This window comes from Anser anser (genome assembly GCF_964211835.1).
Source record: "Anser anser genome assembly, chromosome: 11".
Taxonomy (NCBI): Eukaryota; Metazoa; Chordata; class Aves; order Anseriformes; family Anatidae; genus Anser; species Anser anser.
This window is the reverse complement of record NC_139732.1, coordinates 13975515-13992510: the sequence shown is the minus strand read 5'-3', so window position 1 is coordinate 13992510 and position 16996 is coordinate 13975515. Positions and strand designations below refer to the sequence as shown.

Genomic DNA, 16996 nt, shown 5'->3' with positions numbered 1-16996 from the left:
CTTGTCCACCTGAGAAATAACTTTTATCCATCTCCTGGTTAAGGCTGTGCAGTCTGGTGTGAGTGTAAGCAGAATAATTAGCAAAGTGGTATGTTTCCCTCTTTTAATATGCTAGACCCCTAAATAGACTCAAAGGAAATTAGGGAGTTACAGAAAAGAAATGACCATGTAGCATACTGTGGTCTGTACAGATCCATGTATTTTTAATTAACGTTAAACCCATTAATTAAGGTTGTGTTTCCTCTAAAAGGAAAAAAAAAAAAAAAAAAGAATAGCCCGTGATTTTGATCCTGTGTAGTAAGATATATTTGTGCCATCTGGATTATCAGATTTTATATCTGTATATTAGCAGTCAAAATGATGAATTAAATTTTAAGTGCTGAAACGATGCTGTGAAACATATGCCTTCATCTCCGAAAATCTGACAAGTATTTCCAGCCTTATTTCTTCAGTATGCGGAATTGAAGAAACTCAGTGAATGTCCACACCAACATAAATTGCATGGTAAATAACTGCGGAATCGGAGAAAGCTAATTCAGAGTACCTTATTCTGAATAAATTCTGCTGCAATAAAATTCTGCCTTCAAGTTTTTGTGAGCAAATTTGAACTGTCAGACTGACTTTTGTGCCAGTTTAACAGTTTCCATGTGTCATTTCTGTCTGTGACCTTTGACAATTTCCCTTGTCAATGAAATGAAACCCACCACTTCGTGGAACTGCAGCTCGTTTCTTGCCTGGCAGCCTCTGCTGGGATTATGGGCTTCCAGTGTCTCTGCATCTTCTCGATTTTCTGCCTGGGACATCTAAGAAATCTTGTCCCCAGTGTTCAAACTGCGAGTTTTTCTTCCTGCTGATTGTAGAAGATGTAGTATTGTGTCCCTCTCTCTGCGTGCCCTGTCATGAAATTATTTTATTTTTATTGATATGAGGAAACAGGGAAGGCTGTATAGCAGGTGACTCTGGAAGACATTTGTTTATTGCAGGCCTAATAAAATCACACCATTATGTGCCCTTTATTTCCTTATAACTTTTCCTTTTGTGACACTCCAAGGATTGAGTGCAGATGATTTGTGGTTGTGGCTCTAAGCGTGCATCAAGCTGTAGGTGCTCATAAGCCAATAACAGACCAAGACTGAAAATCTGTGCTTTCTAGTGACCGCTTGGGGATGGCAATTGTTCAGCTGATGTTCCGTTCTCGTTAGAACTTCCAATTCTAAATACTACAAGAATTTTTCTTAAAAGAAGTATTAAAGCCCAGCATTGTCAGTAGTAGAATTTCAGATCTTTTAAATGTGAGTCTGAAACACAATCTTAAGATAAATTTCATCCTTATTTACTTCTTGTTTCCAAGTCGGTTCTTGATCGCATACAAATGTGTTTAGATGTTGCCTTCTGGCAGTTCTTGGAATAATTTTTTTCATAGCAATTAGGAATGCACCATTTTCATTTTTTTTCTAAGAATAACTAGAAAGCAATTCAATCAAGGAATCTTTTGTGTGCATGTAAATGGCTTGCATGCATTCTGATTCTTGAAGTTCTGAGAAAATAAATGTTTGTGTGTCAGAGTAGGCAACGCAGGATTTTATTGTGATTATAATTTAATATAGTATTTAGCAACAGGACCATGACTGAAGGTTTAGTTCAATATTTGGACTGGCATACAACTGGAAACATAGGAAGAAATTTTCTAGGATATGCAGGCATACAGGTGAAAAGACTCGTTAAAATTTTCCTTATTTATTGGTAGAAGAGCAGACCAGTTAATGTAGCGTGTCTAGACTGTGTGTTTTCCACCTGCTTGTGGCAGTATGAGGCTTCCTTTGAATGAAACAACATAAAATGTTTGGGAATATTTAAAAACAAAACAAAACCAACATGATTTGTACAAGCATGATACACACTTTCTTAGTTTACAGAACAATGTACTTCAACACAGCACTGGGCAGACTTTCTTTGTACTGGGAATATTTTTCATAGTGCCTGTGATCCTATAGATATCCAAACTGTGATTAGATGCCTTTGCATTTCCTGAAAGCAGGTCTCTTCTGAAGCTGGCAGTGCACACTGAGCCAGAAACTCATTTGAAATCCTGACTTGACCAGTTCAGGTATGTGCTAAGGAATAATGAAATGATTTTTGTAAAGATGGATTGGTCTTCCTGAACTCTTGGGAATGATGCTCTTCAGTTCCTGGTAGGCTCCTGGCATTCAATTTTTAAAAGGCACATATAAAATTGTTCTTTGAAGTCAGTATCTAAATGAATCATCGTCCAAGTAATTTGTTCAGCTTGCATCTTTTTTGAAAGCAAAAGGAAAAAGGATGGTTTCTTTTCAGCTTGGACTAAACACAGTTTGTAATATTGCTATATTCTTACAGCTAGTAGGGAAAGGATATAATATTAAATGAGAAGGGTGTGATGGGCTATTTTGGAGCCAAAGGTGAGAGAGTGTCAGTCAATTGTGGCACAATACAAGGGATCAGACGAAAAAATTGAAACCTAAATACAAAAAGAATCCCTCCCCCCCCACTTCCCCTATGCCATGTACGCAAAAAACAATTAGATCAAAGCCCACTATAAGCATGAGCTTGATGAAATTTAAAGCTGGCATTACTGCCTATTTGGGTAATGAGGTGTCACCGGAGTGAGGATCACAAAATGTAACTACAAAAGAAAGAAGCCTGCCAGGCATTGTTAAACCTTTGCTTTGACTGCAGTCTGAAGATTCTCCTGAATCCTTTATGCAATAAAAATTTTAAACAATGTGATTAACCTTAACTATGTCGTTAACATAATACTGGATTTGAAGCGTGCTGTGCAATCTCAGCTGCACCCTCTCTGTTAATCTGGTATTTGTAATTGATTAGTGTATGTAATAGCAGGCAGAAAGATGCCCTTTAATCAACTGCATGCCACCTGTGCACGCGTACAGGCACGAGAGACTCCTGCTAGAGGAGCATTCACAACTTAAACGCACAAAGAAGTAGATGTGAATACAGATTCCAGTTGCTACCTGACACTAAAATTTAAGATCATGAAAATTTAGAAGTTTTGAACAGGTCACACTTCAAATGTAATGTATAATTTAAGCATCAATACTAGTACAATGTTAGACATAATCAAGATTGTAATTATCCATAGTGCTTAATCAAAAGGGCTATAAATTAATCATACTGAAGTTAATACGAACTTTTCTAGTGATTTGGTTTGAATCAGTATTGGATGCAAATAGCACTTTAATTTTACACCAACTTATTTAAATAATCAAAACACTCTTATTCCTACTTCCATTGAAGAAATGCCAGAGCCATTCTGGGTCAGCAAGAACCTCTCCTGCTTTATTTCATTCTGGATCCCTGCCTAAAGTTATGATGCATGGAATGCCTCAAAGCATTTCCTCGATTGCAGTTTTCCACAGCTGTTATCTGTTGCTTCAAATGAAATCTACTTATTTGCATTTCTTCTTCCACATGTTTATTCTGGCACTAGCAATACAATAAGCTCTGGGAAGATGCTAAAATACTCGTGTAGTACACACCACCACTTGAGAAATCTCAAAGAAGGGGATATTTTCCCACCTGCATGGTTGGAAAATGGACATAAAGATGTGCGTTTTACCTGAAATCGCTAATTCACAGCTATGCTCAGTCAGGGGTAAGCCTGCCAGTACTGTCCCCTGCTTCTGCAATATAACTCCTAGGCAATCACATTTGCATCTTATTTTATCCTTTTATTGCCCTAGATCAATCCAGTATCCAATATTCCTCAGATTTTTGAGAAACTCAGGTCTTATATCGTATATAGTCTATCCAGTATGCTGGTTCTTACTGCACTGAATTATTTCAGTAGTAATGTGTGTCAGGATTTGGTTGAAGGTTAAACTTTTTATTTTGCATGGTTTCTGCAGGAAGGTGACTTCACATAGCAGCATGATATTGCTAACTAAAGTGTTAGAAAAAGAGGTGAGGCTGTGAAAGGTGAGCAAAACTTGCAGTTCAGAGGCTTCCCCTCTGCAAAACAGATGATTGTTCTGAGGCTAACCGTTGGAAAAGTTCGCCCCATAGTTGCTACCATTCTACCTGCCAGTAAATACTATTCAAGCAAAATATTTATGATCTTTCTTTTTATTTTATCAGCCGAATTTTGGCATCTAGGAATTGAACTACATTTGAAAATACCCTTCATCATCTTTCACTGAGTGTTTGATTAAGTGATGACTGGTTTATCTGAAGTGTTGCCCTTCACATTAAGCCTTGTATGTCGGCATGATGAGCGCAACTTTAGTTGGCTAATGTTATTTTTCAGTTCGTCTTCAGCATATTTTTCTCTGAGATTGCCATGCATTTGCTTTTTTCTTCTCTTCTTGTTGTTCATAAAAGTGCATAATTCCCAACAGTGCCGCAGATTCATATAAAATTTGTAATCCTATGTACAAGTCAGAAAGTAATCCGATCCTCTGGTATCATAAGATTTGTTCTGTCAAGTAGATACTTATCCTTTCCCAAATAATAAGAGTTTTATAGAGTCTTAAATGACCCTCTGAAAGGTTTACTTAAGGTATTCATCTTTCCATGGACTGCAGATGATTAGTCCTTAAGGATATGGCTTCTTTTGTCTTACAGAAGATTTATGAATAACCTAATCACTTTTTCTTTGTCATCTCTTTTCGTTTCTCCTTTTGTTTATTTTTGTATTTTGGGGGAATTAAGTAATGAGAATGGGGATATTTTGTCTCCAGCCAAGTTTCTGACTTGTTCTGTGACCTCTATATCTGAGTGCCTGTTTGAAAATAAATAAGTTGGTGACAAGTCAGGCAGGGGAAGTAGTGGCAAAACCCAATTTACAGACACTTTTGTTTTTAATTTAAAGAATCACTTTGCTTCAGTGGCCACATTGATCCACTACCTTAATGTACGACAAAATAGAAGCAAACTTAATTATCTTGTTGCAGAATGTTTTAATATCTAGAAAATACAGTACTTCAAAGCAAACCTGTAAGGAGAAAATAAGAACCCCCCTATCTTAATGGTCTTTAAAGTATAGCTGGAAATAACTTAATTAACCACTTCAGTATGCTAATTGTGTTCATATATTTATTCTCAATAATGTCTTGACTGTTCTGAGCTATTTATAAACATTGCATTTATGTTTACATTTCCGTGAAGAATGTTCTTGTTGCCGTAGTTTATTTAATATTGATTGCACAAGATCCTTATTTTCTTGCAGTCTTCATCTGCTAGTTTACCAGCTGAATTAACAGGTTTAAATGTTTTTCTATTTCCACCCTTAGGTGTCCTTATGATTATTCAAAGCCACCTTGCACTTATCCCCATGTTCCTATTACACACAACCTACTAGAAAACCTGTCAGTATCAAGTATTAAAACCCTATCTGTTTTATCATGATGTACTTTCAAAGACGTGTAAAATTCAGTGTTAGTCCAACTACTGAAGAGTTTTATTCAATTAATGGGAAAGAAAGAAAAGGGGATATCTTTAAAGAACAGATGCATTCTTAGAGAAATTAAATCCTGTCGGGAATGCTTGGTGTTCCTTGGCGGTTTTGGTGTGTGGTACACTTGGGGAAGAAACATTCATTTAAAATTTTATTAAATAAATAGTGCATCTTAGCCTGTAGATGCTAGAAAAGAATAGTAGCAAATAAATATTAATGAACAAAGTCTGTCTAAACTGTCACTTCATGCTAATAACCTGGGAAGTGCAGAACTTGCACTGACAATTCAGTTGCAACAGCCAGGCCCTAGGTCTTGGTGTACAAGATGCTGGATTTCAGTCTCTGCTCGAGAGGCCACATTACCAGCACTGCTTTCAAGGTCTCTCTCTTATGATCATCTATTGAGAGGCCGACAATCAAAACTACAGAGTAGTAGTAAAATAGGGAAAAAAAATAAAAGGAGAAAAGGAAGCAAACTGCAAAAAGGAAATACAGAGGCTTTGACTTTTTTTTTTTTTTTACAAGAATGCATTAAAAGATAATCTTTAGCTCCCCTAGATTTGCTGAAAAATCTTAAAATGAAAATGCACTTAAAAGCTAAAGTTTTGGCTGCTAATTTTGACTGTGTGGCCTGATCTCTGGAAAGGTGTTAGGAGATGCTGTTTAGAAAATGGCTTCAGTGATCCCAATTTTCCCACAATTCTCAATGCTGAAACCTTTTGTTTTCTCTGAAGACACTGCAGATTCTTGTCGGAGCTAGCATGATTGTCCAATTAAAAGGCAATTTCTTGCTGTTAAATGTCTGTTGGTATCATTTTTTTCATTATAATTAGTCATTCACAATAGCAATCAGTTGATTTGAATTTATAGCAGTGGCGGCATCATGACTGTCTCCAAGACAAAGTTCCTGCTAATTTCTCTTCCAGAATGATAACTCATTACCTTTGAATTCTTTCCAAAGTAGCAGGATATATTGCAGTGGCTTTACTGCAGTATGCATAATACAACGAATGAGGAGCAACAGTTAATGAAATTTTTTGTAAGGTACATAACTATATGAAAATAAATGGTAGGGGTATTTTTAGGTATATAAACTAATTATTGTAATTTCACTTTCCCTATGCTATCTCTTTTTCCTAGCCAGGGTAATGATCTGTCTTATCACTAAAGTGCCTCTACTAAATCTTTTGAAATGTCAAAAGAGAACTAATATTTACATCAGAATAATAACTACAATTACTAACCCACTTTCCAATTCATTTGGAGTCAATTATTCTTTAGGACTAAGAGAAATGGAGCCTTACTGTAATACTGGAATGAGTTTAATTAATCCTTTTTCACATACAGCAGGCTGATAAATGAAATTCAGCCTGTAATTTAAGACCTTGGGGAAATAGTATGATATTACGGATGCTTTGAGTGATTGACAGTTTAATTTATTACAAAGAGCAGTGCTCTGTCTTACCTTGAAGTTCATTCCAGCTTTGCAATTAATGATTTCAGCTGGGGAGAAGATCAGTGTTGTAGGAAGACTTTCCAAAGAGTTTTTATGGATTTCTTGGTTCCGTCTATCAATTGCTGCACACTTGTAACCCTTTATTTTGTAAAAATGACTGCTAAAGAATGCAGTATGTAATATCAAAAGTGGTGTTGAAAATTTCATGGGAGCTCGAGAATATGATATATTTGTCTAGCAGAATTCCCCACAAGTTGGTATCATATTTTCATCAGGTAGGAGAAAGGGTAATTGGATTTAAATGTCAAGATGTTCCTTATGTAGGTTTGAAGTCACACATCTATTTTCTCAGCTACAGTTTTTACTTGTGATTATGAAAACAGCACCCACTTGTCACTGCAGATGACGGTATAGAATTCTCCAGGAGTGAGTTAAGTGCTGAACTATGACCTGCAAGTTTAATGCAAGAAGCAACACAACACCACTGGCACAGATGAAGAATAAATTATTCCATTGGGTTTGGTAGATAGTAGGTGAAATAGTGATTTTTACTGATAAATCACTCAGATAAAGGTAAGATAGATTAATACAGCAACAGATTTCTAATTTGGGAAAATGCAGATTGAAATGTCCAGGAGGTGAAGACAGGACAGAGGAAAAAGCTGGCAGATTTGTTTCCTATCCCCCCCACTTTTCTAGATACTGAGAGGCAAAAGAAATGAAATATTCTTAGGACTTACTCAGTTATTTCCCTAGTTTGGCACTTGTAGGTATGTTTGAAATAGTAACAAAAAGGGGTGTGTTTGTGTGTTAATAAATGACACAGAAATGTGCAGATGATTCACAATACTATTCCCTTGGCAGCAATTCTGTTCTAAGAGTTGGAACCTTACTGTTCCTCAGTAGTTACTGACTTCTGATTCCTGCCTCAAAAATAGCTTAAGCTGCACAGCTAACACTAATTCTCATTTAGTAAAATCTGGCAAATAAGAACTGCTGTCTTCTTTCAGTGCCTATATTGGATATGGGTGTCTGGCTAAGTTTTTGTTTTTGGTTCTTTCCTAAAATCTCTTTAAATTAGGGGAGAATTTTCTTTTCCATTTTGCAGAGGTACAAGAAGAACCCTGGTGAAGGCTGTGTTCTGGGGGTGTTGCATTAATGCTCCTCTGTGTCCTGTTCAGCTGTAACTGATCCCATGTGTAAAATGCTTCTTGTATTTTAAGTAAAAATGGTGTGATTTTGCTCATGCACCTGTGTGGTATTTGTGTTAGCAGTGCTAAATATACTTAGAATGGGCTTGGCTTACAAGAATTTTCTTCACAAGAACTGTTCTCTGTATGTTTGTTCTTCCCTTTCAGAGCTCAGATTTTATGAGGATGTTTATAATGCTTTAGCATATACACAGCTCATGGACACTGTTTGATACTGAGGTCACTTTTGTCCATCTCTGTCAGCCCATGCAGTCTGTTTTAGACATGCAGTATCTTTGCTTTCTCAGTTTTCTGCCTTTTTTTTTCACCCCCACTTTGGACTGCTATCTCAAAGACCAGCAGAACTGAAGGCTGCTTTACTAAGAGTACTTCAGTATGTCAGGCTGTTCCTTGGTCTAATGAGGAAAATGCTGAGCACTGGGGGAAGAATTAGAGGTCGGTGATTACCTGTTGGGTGACACTGGGAGAATCGGTAATGCAGAGGCAGGAGGCTGGAAGCCAGTGCCCTGGTGGAGGGAGGGCACACTGACTGTCTGAGGTGAGGCAGAAGCCTGACCAAGTGACAGAAAAAGAAGCCTTGACCACTAGAACTCATTACAGACCTAGTTTTGCTTTCTAAGTGATTTCTAGTTGCTTTCTACTTCTGCTTTATCTTATAAGCGATGAACATTGAGAAACCTGGTGGTGGTGGAGTTTGGAGACCTTGTTCCGAAGTAGCTGGCGTGCTACCCGTCGTAGTTTTGACAGCTCCCTGATGGTCAGTTAAACCTCCAGAAGTCTTGCATGGACCCTACTTGTCTGCTGGCAGAGGAGCTGGGCCTAAAGCCCACGTGTGGGCTAGAGACCTCCGCCTTTGTTCAGATGCCAGTGGCCAAACCCCATGGCACAGTGACAACAGACAGAAAGTAGAGGTTACTGACACAAAACAAGTCTGTTCTGTAGAGCTTGCTCACATTTATGGAAACATAATTCCTTATTGCTGTAGCTAAATAGTTTCTTTAGCTAAGTGCAGGCAAAACATTTGCTTTTTCCCAGGTTAGAAATGGCTCTTTCCTTAGCAGCTGCAGCGCTGGGTGATTTGTGCTAAGTTTTCCTTGCTGCCTCCACACTTGACAGAAAAGAAGGCAGGAAAACGTGAAGACTGTCTGGGGCCAGAGCTGATCTACAAGGCTCCTCATGGAGAGGAGTAGCGTGCGAGTTTTGACGTTTGACTGATCTTCAGTGCGGTGGGTGAGTGACAGTCTTCTGGAGAGCACTTCTCCCCAGCTTCCTCGTGCTCGCTCTCCAGGTGCTGTAATGTTGATGCTCCAGAGCTGTTCTGTCAAAGTCGAGTTTGACAGCCACAAATTTCTAAATGAATTCCAGTTTTTGAGTTACTTAATGAAAACAATTCAGAAGAGATACTGGGTTGGGAGCAAGCGATAGCGAATAGCCTCCTGTTGTTGAACTGTTTATGATAGTGCTGGTTTATGCGTTTACCATACCTGTGAGCATCCTTGATAATGATATGCATTTGGCATCACTAAAATTCAGTGGGTGGAAGGCAGTAATCAAATGATTACTACATGGCAGGGTAAGTGTGTGGCAATAATTTTTAGTAAAGACACAAGTGCAAATCCCCATTCCTGCAAACAGCTCTAAATGAGCTTTCTTTGCATCATAAGTGTGGCCTCCTTCAGACAATGCGTAATCAGTGAAGTAGATTTTAGTCATTTTTATCTAAGGATGAAAGACTACAATTTATTTTTATGTGGTTTTACCAGTATATGTGGATTATAGCAACTGACTTAAGGATGTGAATACATTGACTTCATTTTTTATTTTCCCATCACTGCATATCATCACTTTACAGTCCCATGTATATCATTACTCACGGGGCTGTTATTTAAAGGGTTTTTATACCTTCCCTTGCTGAATATCAAGATAAATTGTTGCCCATACATCTGATTTTGAATTCCTAGTTGAACAGGAGCTTCAGGATGTGTGCTTATTATTTGTTTTCTTGTTGTAGGCTTTCTTCTTTTTAATCTATGAATGCCAAGAAAATTAAACCTCTTCTTTTCTACCAGTTCGCACTGACTGACATACCTGGCAAGGCTCCTGTACATCACTGGATTGCTATAGCATATATCACATGTACTTAATCCAGTCCCTGAAGCCAGTTTTAAAATTCTACCAGTTATATGCAGCAATACAGACTCCTGTCATGCTGTGACACATCACTGGCCCTCTGTAGTTTGATGTTGGGCCACACAGTAAACACAATTGTTACAAAATCATCCTTTCCGTGGTAATCGGTTAAGAAGGAATATTAGGAGTATCCTCGAGTTTGAAGAACAACCAGCCATTTAAAATTGACTACAAACCATTAAATGCTCGTCCACTCATTAAAGGCATAAGGAAATCCTGTGGATTTTTCTTTTTTCAGGGCATTTCTTCCAGACAGAGCTAAGTACCTTATCTTAATGCTGCTGAGCAGGACAGGAAGAGAGAGATTGTGCAAGTGCTGTCTGGCACTGAGAGGAATGCTCCCACCTGCTGCAAGGGGAATATTCAGTAGAACAGGTCAGGAAAGTGAAGGTACATTTTAAAGTAGTTAGTGGCACGTTGGTTGTGTGATTAAACTACCTTGCCAATACCTCAGGAAAACAGAGGTTCCTATCCTACATGTTACTTTTCCTCTGTTGGAAATGCATAGTAAGACTCAAGGGTCATTCCGCAGCCATCACTCCGGAGAGCTGGGCACGATTGCAGGAGGCCTGCAGGTGCAGGCACACCAGCGCAGACTGTGCATAGAGAAGGAGGAAGCTGAAGGGATTGGTAGAATTAATCAGTAACTATTTTTAAAGCTGTGGGATTTTTTTTTTTCTCTTTTCCTTTTTTTCACAATACCTGAAATTTGCAAAAAGGGACTTACAAGGCCCAGGGAGGTGGTCTGGCAGGTCAACCCTCTTTGATACTGCCTTTGTTTCAAAATGTTTTATAAAGGGTCACATGGCAAGGCTGAGTCAAGCTGAAATCTACTACATATAAAAAACTTTTTGTACACTTACAAAGTTTAGGAACTGCAGCTCCATGAGAGGATGAAGTATACCTCTACAGTGCCTGACAGATGTCTGCCTAACCTGTGCCTATAAAGAATGACAGGGTTTCCATAACCTCACTTAGCCGCCTGCTCCATTGTAATTACCTTTTCATGTATAGAGTTTTTTTCCCAATCTAAATCCTTTTCACCTAAAATTAAGCCAATTATTTCTTGTCCTCTCCCCAGCAGACACAGAGAATAATTGATCAAACTCCCTCTTTGTAAGAGCATTTTACATTAAGATGATTCATCTCATGTCCTTTTCCAATCCTTTCTTTTCTAGATGGGGAGGGGTGGGGAGGGGGAGCCAAATCTTTTTCCTTCTTCTTTTATTTATTTATTTTCCCAAAGCAGTTAGCATTCTTACTAAGTTCCCTGAAACTCCCTGTTCTGATCTGCTTGCTCTGCTGGAATGTGCCTAGAAGCCAAGAAGGTAAAGATCTGGAGCCTGAAGAGAAGTTTAGGATGCCTGGTCCCAGGAATCAGTGACTAAAATAAGAATCCCTTAAGCATCTTGTAGCCACTGTTAAACATTTCCATAGCTAAACATAAAAATTCCTGAAATAGGATGCTCTTCACTTTTATTAGTGCTTTTCACAAAGATATCTTAGTGTGAGATTCTGGAGCTGATTCCTGTGGTTGAGAAGATGTAAAAGATACATACGTATCTATAAAAAATAACATCACTTTTGGGCCTGATATAACTTGTGTTTGGTGTCTGCTCACAAAACAATGTTTTGAAAAAAAAGGTTTTTGGTAAGAATTTGAATTTGCACCTGGATAAAAAAGAAAGAACAGAATGAGCACTGAGTTGGGAGCAGGAGCTAAGTCAATAGAGCTCAGTATACCAATAGCAAAATGCTGTATTTGTATTTCAGGTACCTGCTTTTAATTTTGAGTTTGGGGGTTGTTGTCTGAGTAATTTTATTGAATTTTGTGACTTCATGTTCTTGGCCATTGCACCCCTAACACTTCTGCTTTATTTAAAAGAGCATCAGACAATTTTCTCTAATTCACTTTATTATACAGGCACTGTCCTTAACCAGACACAGGCAAGGCAGCACATTTCTGTTACTGGTTTCTTCTGTGGATTACAAGATTGATTACTTCCCCGTTAATGTTAATGTATCAGGATATGATAGACAATATCCCTGGCAACACCTTAACCAGAAGAGGAATATAGCTTGCAGTGTCTAGCATACCAGAGCCTATTTATTCGTTGAGTTCATTTAAAATCTGGATCTGTGATCCTAAAGTGCAATGCAGTTATTTCCTTACCTCTAAATTAATGTAATTGAGGGGGTGGATTTATGGAGAGATGTAATTTTATCAGACAGAATTTTTGTTTGTTTTGATGGATGATTCTGAAAGCCATGGCACTCAGAATAAAGAAATTAAAACAATTTCTTGCTACATGTGAGGATCATTAGGATGCCTAATCTCTTATTTGGAAGCAGGATACACAGGGCTGGATGAAGCCACTCATTTCAGAGATTTAAGATGATAAAAGTTGAGACTGAATTTCTTTCTGAACTCTTTATGAAAATATTGTGGTTGACATCCTGCTGCCTTTAGCAACGGCAGAGTTACCAGTGTGAACTACAGGAACACTGAGATAACATAATACTAAGATTTCCTTATCAGGGATCTGTATATACCAATTACATAATATATTTTCAGTCAAGTCTGTCATCACCAACTAAATGTAAAGTTGAAGATAGGTTTGAATAAGGGAAGACATTTTCCTTTGTAAAATCCTGTCTATTATCAGGAGGTTTTGAAATATTTTCCTTCTTGCTTCAGAGCAAATCCCCTTCAGGGAGTGGACTTGCAGTTGCACGTGGCCAGGTTAGGGTGTTTTCCCATGTTGCCATTTTCACGTGAGCTGCTTTAGGACACATTTAGTGTCCTGGCAATTGTGAATTGAATTTTATTTGCTGAAAGGTTCCTTATTGAGGTTTACAGTGCAACTGGAGCAGGCTAAAAGCCTGCACAGTCAGCTGCAGTGACTGAGATGAAGAGCAGTAACTTATATAGCTTTTGTAATTCAATTGGACTTTAGTTGTCTATTTGTACACTTCTCTTCACAGGCAGTATATTTAAGAGCCTCTGGAATTTATGATGTATTCCAGTGGTGTATCACAAACTTTTGAAAAAGACTTATGTTAAAGCTATAACTTTTCTCAAAGTTGGTGTTATTTCTTTCCTACTAGCGAATCTGTGCCATTTTGATTGCTGCTATATCATCTAGGCCAGGGATGACTTGTACCCTAAGGCTCGTAAGAACTTGTGGTTGTTCTTGGAATGCACTGTAGTTCAGGATTCCTTTCATATTTATATGCTAATGTTTTAATCAGATGAATTCTCCCTCACTCACTTTACCTAATGAACAATAATCTTGTGTATGTGCTCCACATCTAGTGATATATTTAGAAGTTAGGTATAAATCTTCTTGGCAAATGAATTGCTTCTGCATGTGTGCCACATGATGTATCTCTCTTTCAGTATAACAAAATGTTTTGTTTAAACAGGAAAACAAATTCCCTAGCATCTTTTTTTCTATTTTAATGCATAGAGTTATGCACTTCAGCATGCTTATAATAATAATATATAGCTAGAATGCTGTATTATGAAGACTCTAAGTATGTAATGTAGTAGATCTATTGCATGAAAGTATACATAACAAAACTTCATTTGAAGCTTGAAATCAAGGAAGTCAGTTCCCATTCTGTTCAAGCACATACTCTTCTTGCATTCTTTTCCTTCTCTGTTTTGTCAGTAAAAGGTGTGTTTCTGGACACTGAACACAGGTTTTTCCACTCCAGAACTTTCTGCAATCAACAGAAGTCATTCACATAGGTGTAGAAGCACATGCATTGCAAATGGACTAAAATTAAGTCCCCTGTTTTTCATCCTGATCATTTTATATTTTTTTCTGTTAAATATTTCAGCTGAACAAAATAGCATACTAAAAGCATTGATTCTAACTCTTCAGGAAGAAAATCATTGCATCACATTATAAGTATCAGTACGTAGCACCAAGAGTAAATATCTAGTTCTTAATAAAGAGGCTTTTTGTAACAAGGATAGACTTTATCATGCCATCGATGTGTTTGTTAAAGAACAGGATATTCCCATGATTTTGCTTTAGGGTGTTTGTTAAATATGGCACAGGCTGAAGGAGAATATTCAGTGTATGTTCAACAGGTTCCTGCTGGGCTGAATGCCTTGTCAGAAAGAAATCTTCATCACATCATTAGGTTGGAATAGAGTCTGTAGTTGATTATTAAGTCATTGGAGAAGGGGGTATGTTAGAAATGGACGTAACATCATTTGCAGTAAACCCTTCAAATGTCATCTGCATGCATGAATATTTTATATTTCAGATATCTGATGGTGAGGGTATTAATGTTAAGATTAAAAGACTTGACCCTACAGCTGCCCCCAGCAGAACCCCTACAGATGCCAGAAGTGGTTCTGACATGAAGTTCTGCAGTGAAGTGCTTTGAAAATTATGCCAAAGATGGAAAGAGAAACAGGACAAAGAAACAACATAAAGGATTCTAAGAATAAAGTGAAGCAGCTGTGAGCAAAACAAAGACTGACACAAACCTGTAAAATGACCTTTACCCAGAGTAGTGTGGATGTGATCAGTAAATTCAAGAAAAGCTGAGGTGCTGTACAGTAGTTTAATGAGCTTCATGGAAAGGGCAAGCATGAAATTAGAGATAAATTCATTTGTTGTAATTTAGATATTTGTCATCTTGTTCAGGAAAGATGTTTTCAATTATTTCCAGCATAAGAGTTGAGATTAATCTGCAGGTTTAAAAATCAAATGCATGGAGCAGCTTGGAGCAGATGTAATATCTTTCGTATTCAGCTGCAACTGTGATGCTGGGGAGAGGGATGTAATGAATGAATGAATAGCCTCAGTGGAAGCTCAGGGTGTGTGAAGAAAGGAAAAAAAGTGAGATATATAGAGAAGATATTTTTAGAATTGTCAAAATGATGTCAAATGCAGTTATAAAGTAGTGTTTCTGCTTGAATAGATGAAGTTAAAACTGATTAATTCACATGGCATATTATAGACCTATTTATTTTAGCTTTTGCTCATCAAAAAGAATCTGTAAAGAGATTCTGATTCAGGTGAGAAAGACTAAAGAACAAGAAAATAATGCTTTAACATTTTTGATTTTCCCATTGAAGTCTTAACTCCCAAGAAATCCTAACTTTGTAACACTGGTGCAAAAAACACTAACTCATTATTGTACGCCTGCGGGCGTGCACAAGGTAGTTCCCAACCTGAAGACAGTTTCTTTTGATTGAGTGGAAGGTGTGTGTGACTGCATTGGTGCTAATGGAGAGAAGCTGCGTAAACATCTTTCTTGCCAAGCCACTTGCGATTAGCGCCCCGAGTAACAGGAATTTCAGATATGGGATTAGAGATTCCAGAGTAACTTTAAATTAGAAATGAAGTTAGCCAGGTTGGTGAGAGCACTGTTAACAGCAGCCACCTTGGAAATTATGGGCATCAAAATATTTTGCAGATTTTACGTATGAATAAGATTTTTTTTTAATGTACCTCCTGTAATTTTATGGGCAGTTACCAAGCCTGCCAGGTAGTTTATAAATCAAGCTAGAGTAAGAGATAAGCAGCTATTTGCTGATAGCGGGATGCCTACACAGAGAGTTTCTCCTTTTAGAAGACAGAAAACAATCAATGCAAGGATTGTAATGTGTGTGTGGAACTAATGAAAGAGAAGATAGCAGCAGATCCTGTTGAAAGGGATGATATCAGATGGCAGTTACTAATGATGTTCTTCAGAGATCAGTCCTGGCTTAAGCCTGCTCGCGGTATCGATTAATGATGTAAACTGCAAGGGGTGGACGGCCTGAGTGAAGTGCTGCAAGCACGGGGGACTGCAAAATCACCATGCAAAATTAATAGCACAAATTTGCTATTTGGGGCACCTTTAGTGGCCTAACAGAAGTTTATGTTACAAGTGTAAAGCTTTTGGAGGTGTTGGAGGAGGCAAAGGTCTGGTGGGCTGGAGATGGGTTCCTGCGTGTGCAGCGCTGGGCGCCCCGTAACAGCAACGAAGAACTACCAGAAGAGATGGCCTGACTGCCAAACGGGGCGATCGTGGGGTGGGGGGAAAAACTGTTTCAAGACAGAGCTTATGGAAAATACTACGTTACACAACAGAAGATTTCTGTCAGATCAGAAACCAGAGGCATGGATTCCGTGAATAGATATATGAAAGGGGCTTGAGGACAGACCAGATCACACTTAGTAGTAGTGTAAGTTATGTTAATACAGTACTTCAGAACTCCTGTTGATCATATACAGAGGTGGAAGATACTGGTTTTCCTTTGACTAGTAATTATTTTCTTCCCTGCTAAGTTGATAAAGTGTAGGAACATTTTAAGCCTCTCAGCTCTCTGCGTTCTCTCAACCAGGAGGGCATCCATAAACTCATCCCCTGAGACTGGAAACGCCACCAGATGTCTGTCCCAGGGCTGCACTCCTGCTCTGCGTTGCTGAGCTACCAGTACATTTCCTATTTGTTCAAGTGGTGCTCCACAGTTCTAAACTCTGTGTCAATCCTGTCCTTTTTATCTTCCAAAGCTCACCCTCTGCCAGAGTATTTGTTTCTTTCGTGCTTGTGTGTGCTGTGGCTAAGCTGTGATACTACTTGGGGTGTATGTAAGGATTTTTTGTTTCTCAACAGGGTATCAGAGCTGGAAAACCTCACATATTACAGCAAGATATTTCTTTTGTCTGTGTGATG

The 16996-nt window shown here is 38.1% G+C and overlaps 2 protein-coding genes across 13 annotated transcripts in view; one reads left to right on the top strand and one right to left on the bottom strand.

Moving 5' to 3' along the window:
• The window catches only part of LOC310879852 (uncharacterized protein), a 216968-nt gene that overhangs the window by 75232 nt on the left and 124740 nt on the right, over positions 1 to 16996 (top strand). The gene's annotated exons all lie outside the window — the stretch shown is intronic.
• Positions 1 to 16996, bottom strand: part of CHST8 (carbohydrate sulfotransferase 8) — a 131524-nt gene that overhangs the window by 46535 nt on the left and 67993 nt on the right. Inside the window, exon 2 of one of the 4 annotated variants that reach the window (XM_083794731.1) lies at positions 705 to 894. The exons of the other annotated variants lie outside the window; for them this stretch is intronic. The gene's annotated coding sequence lies outside the window, so the exon portion shown is untranslated. The remainder of the gene's footprint in view (positions 1 to 704; positions 895 to 16996) is intronic. 4 annotated transcript variants of the gene reach the window in all.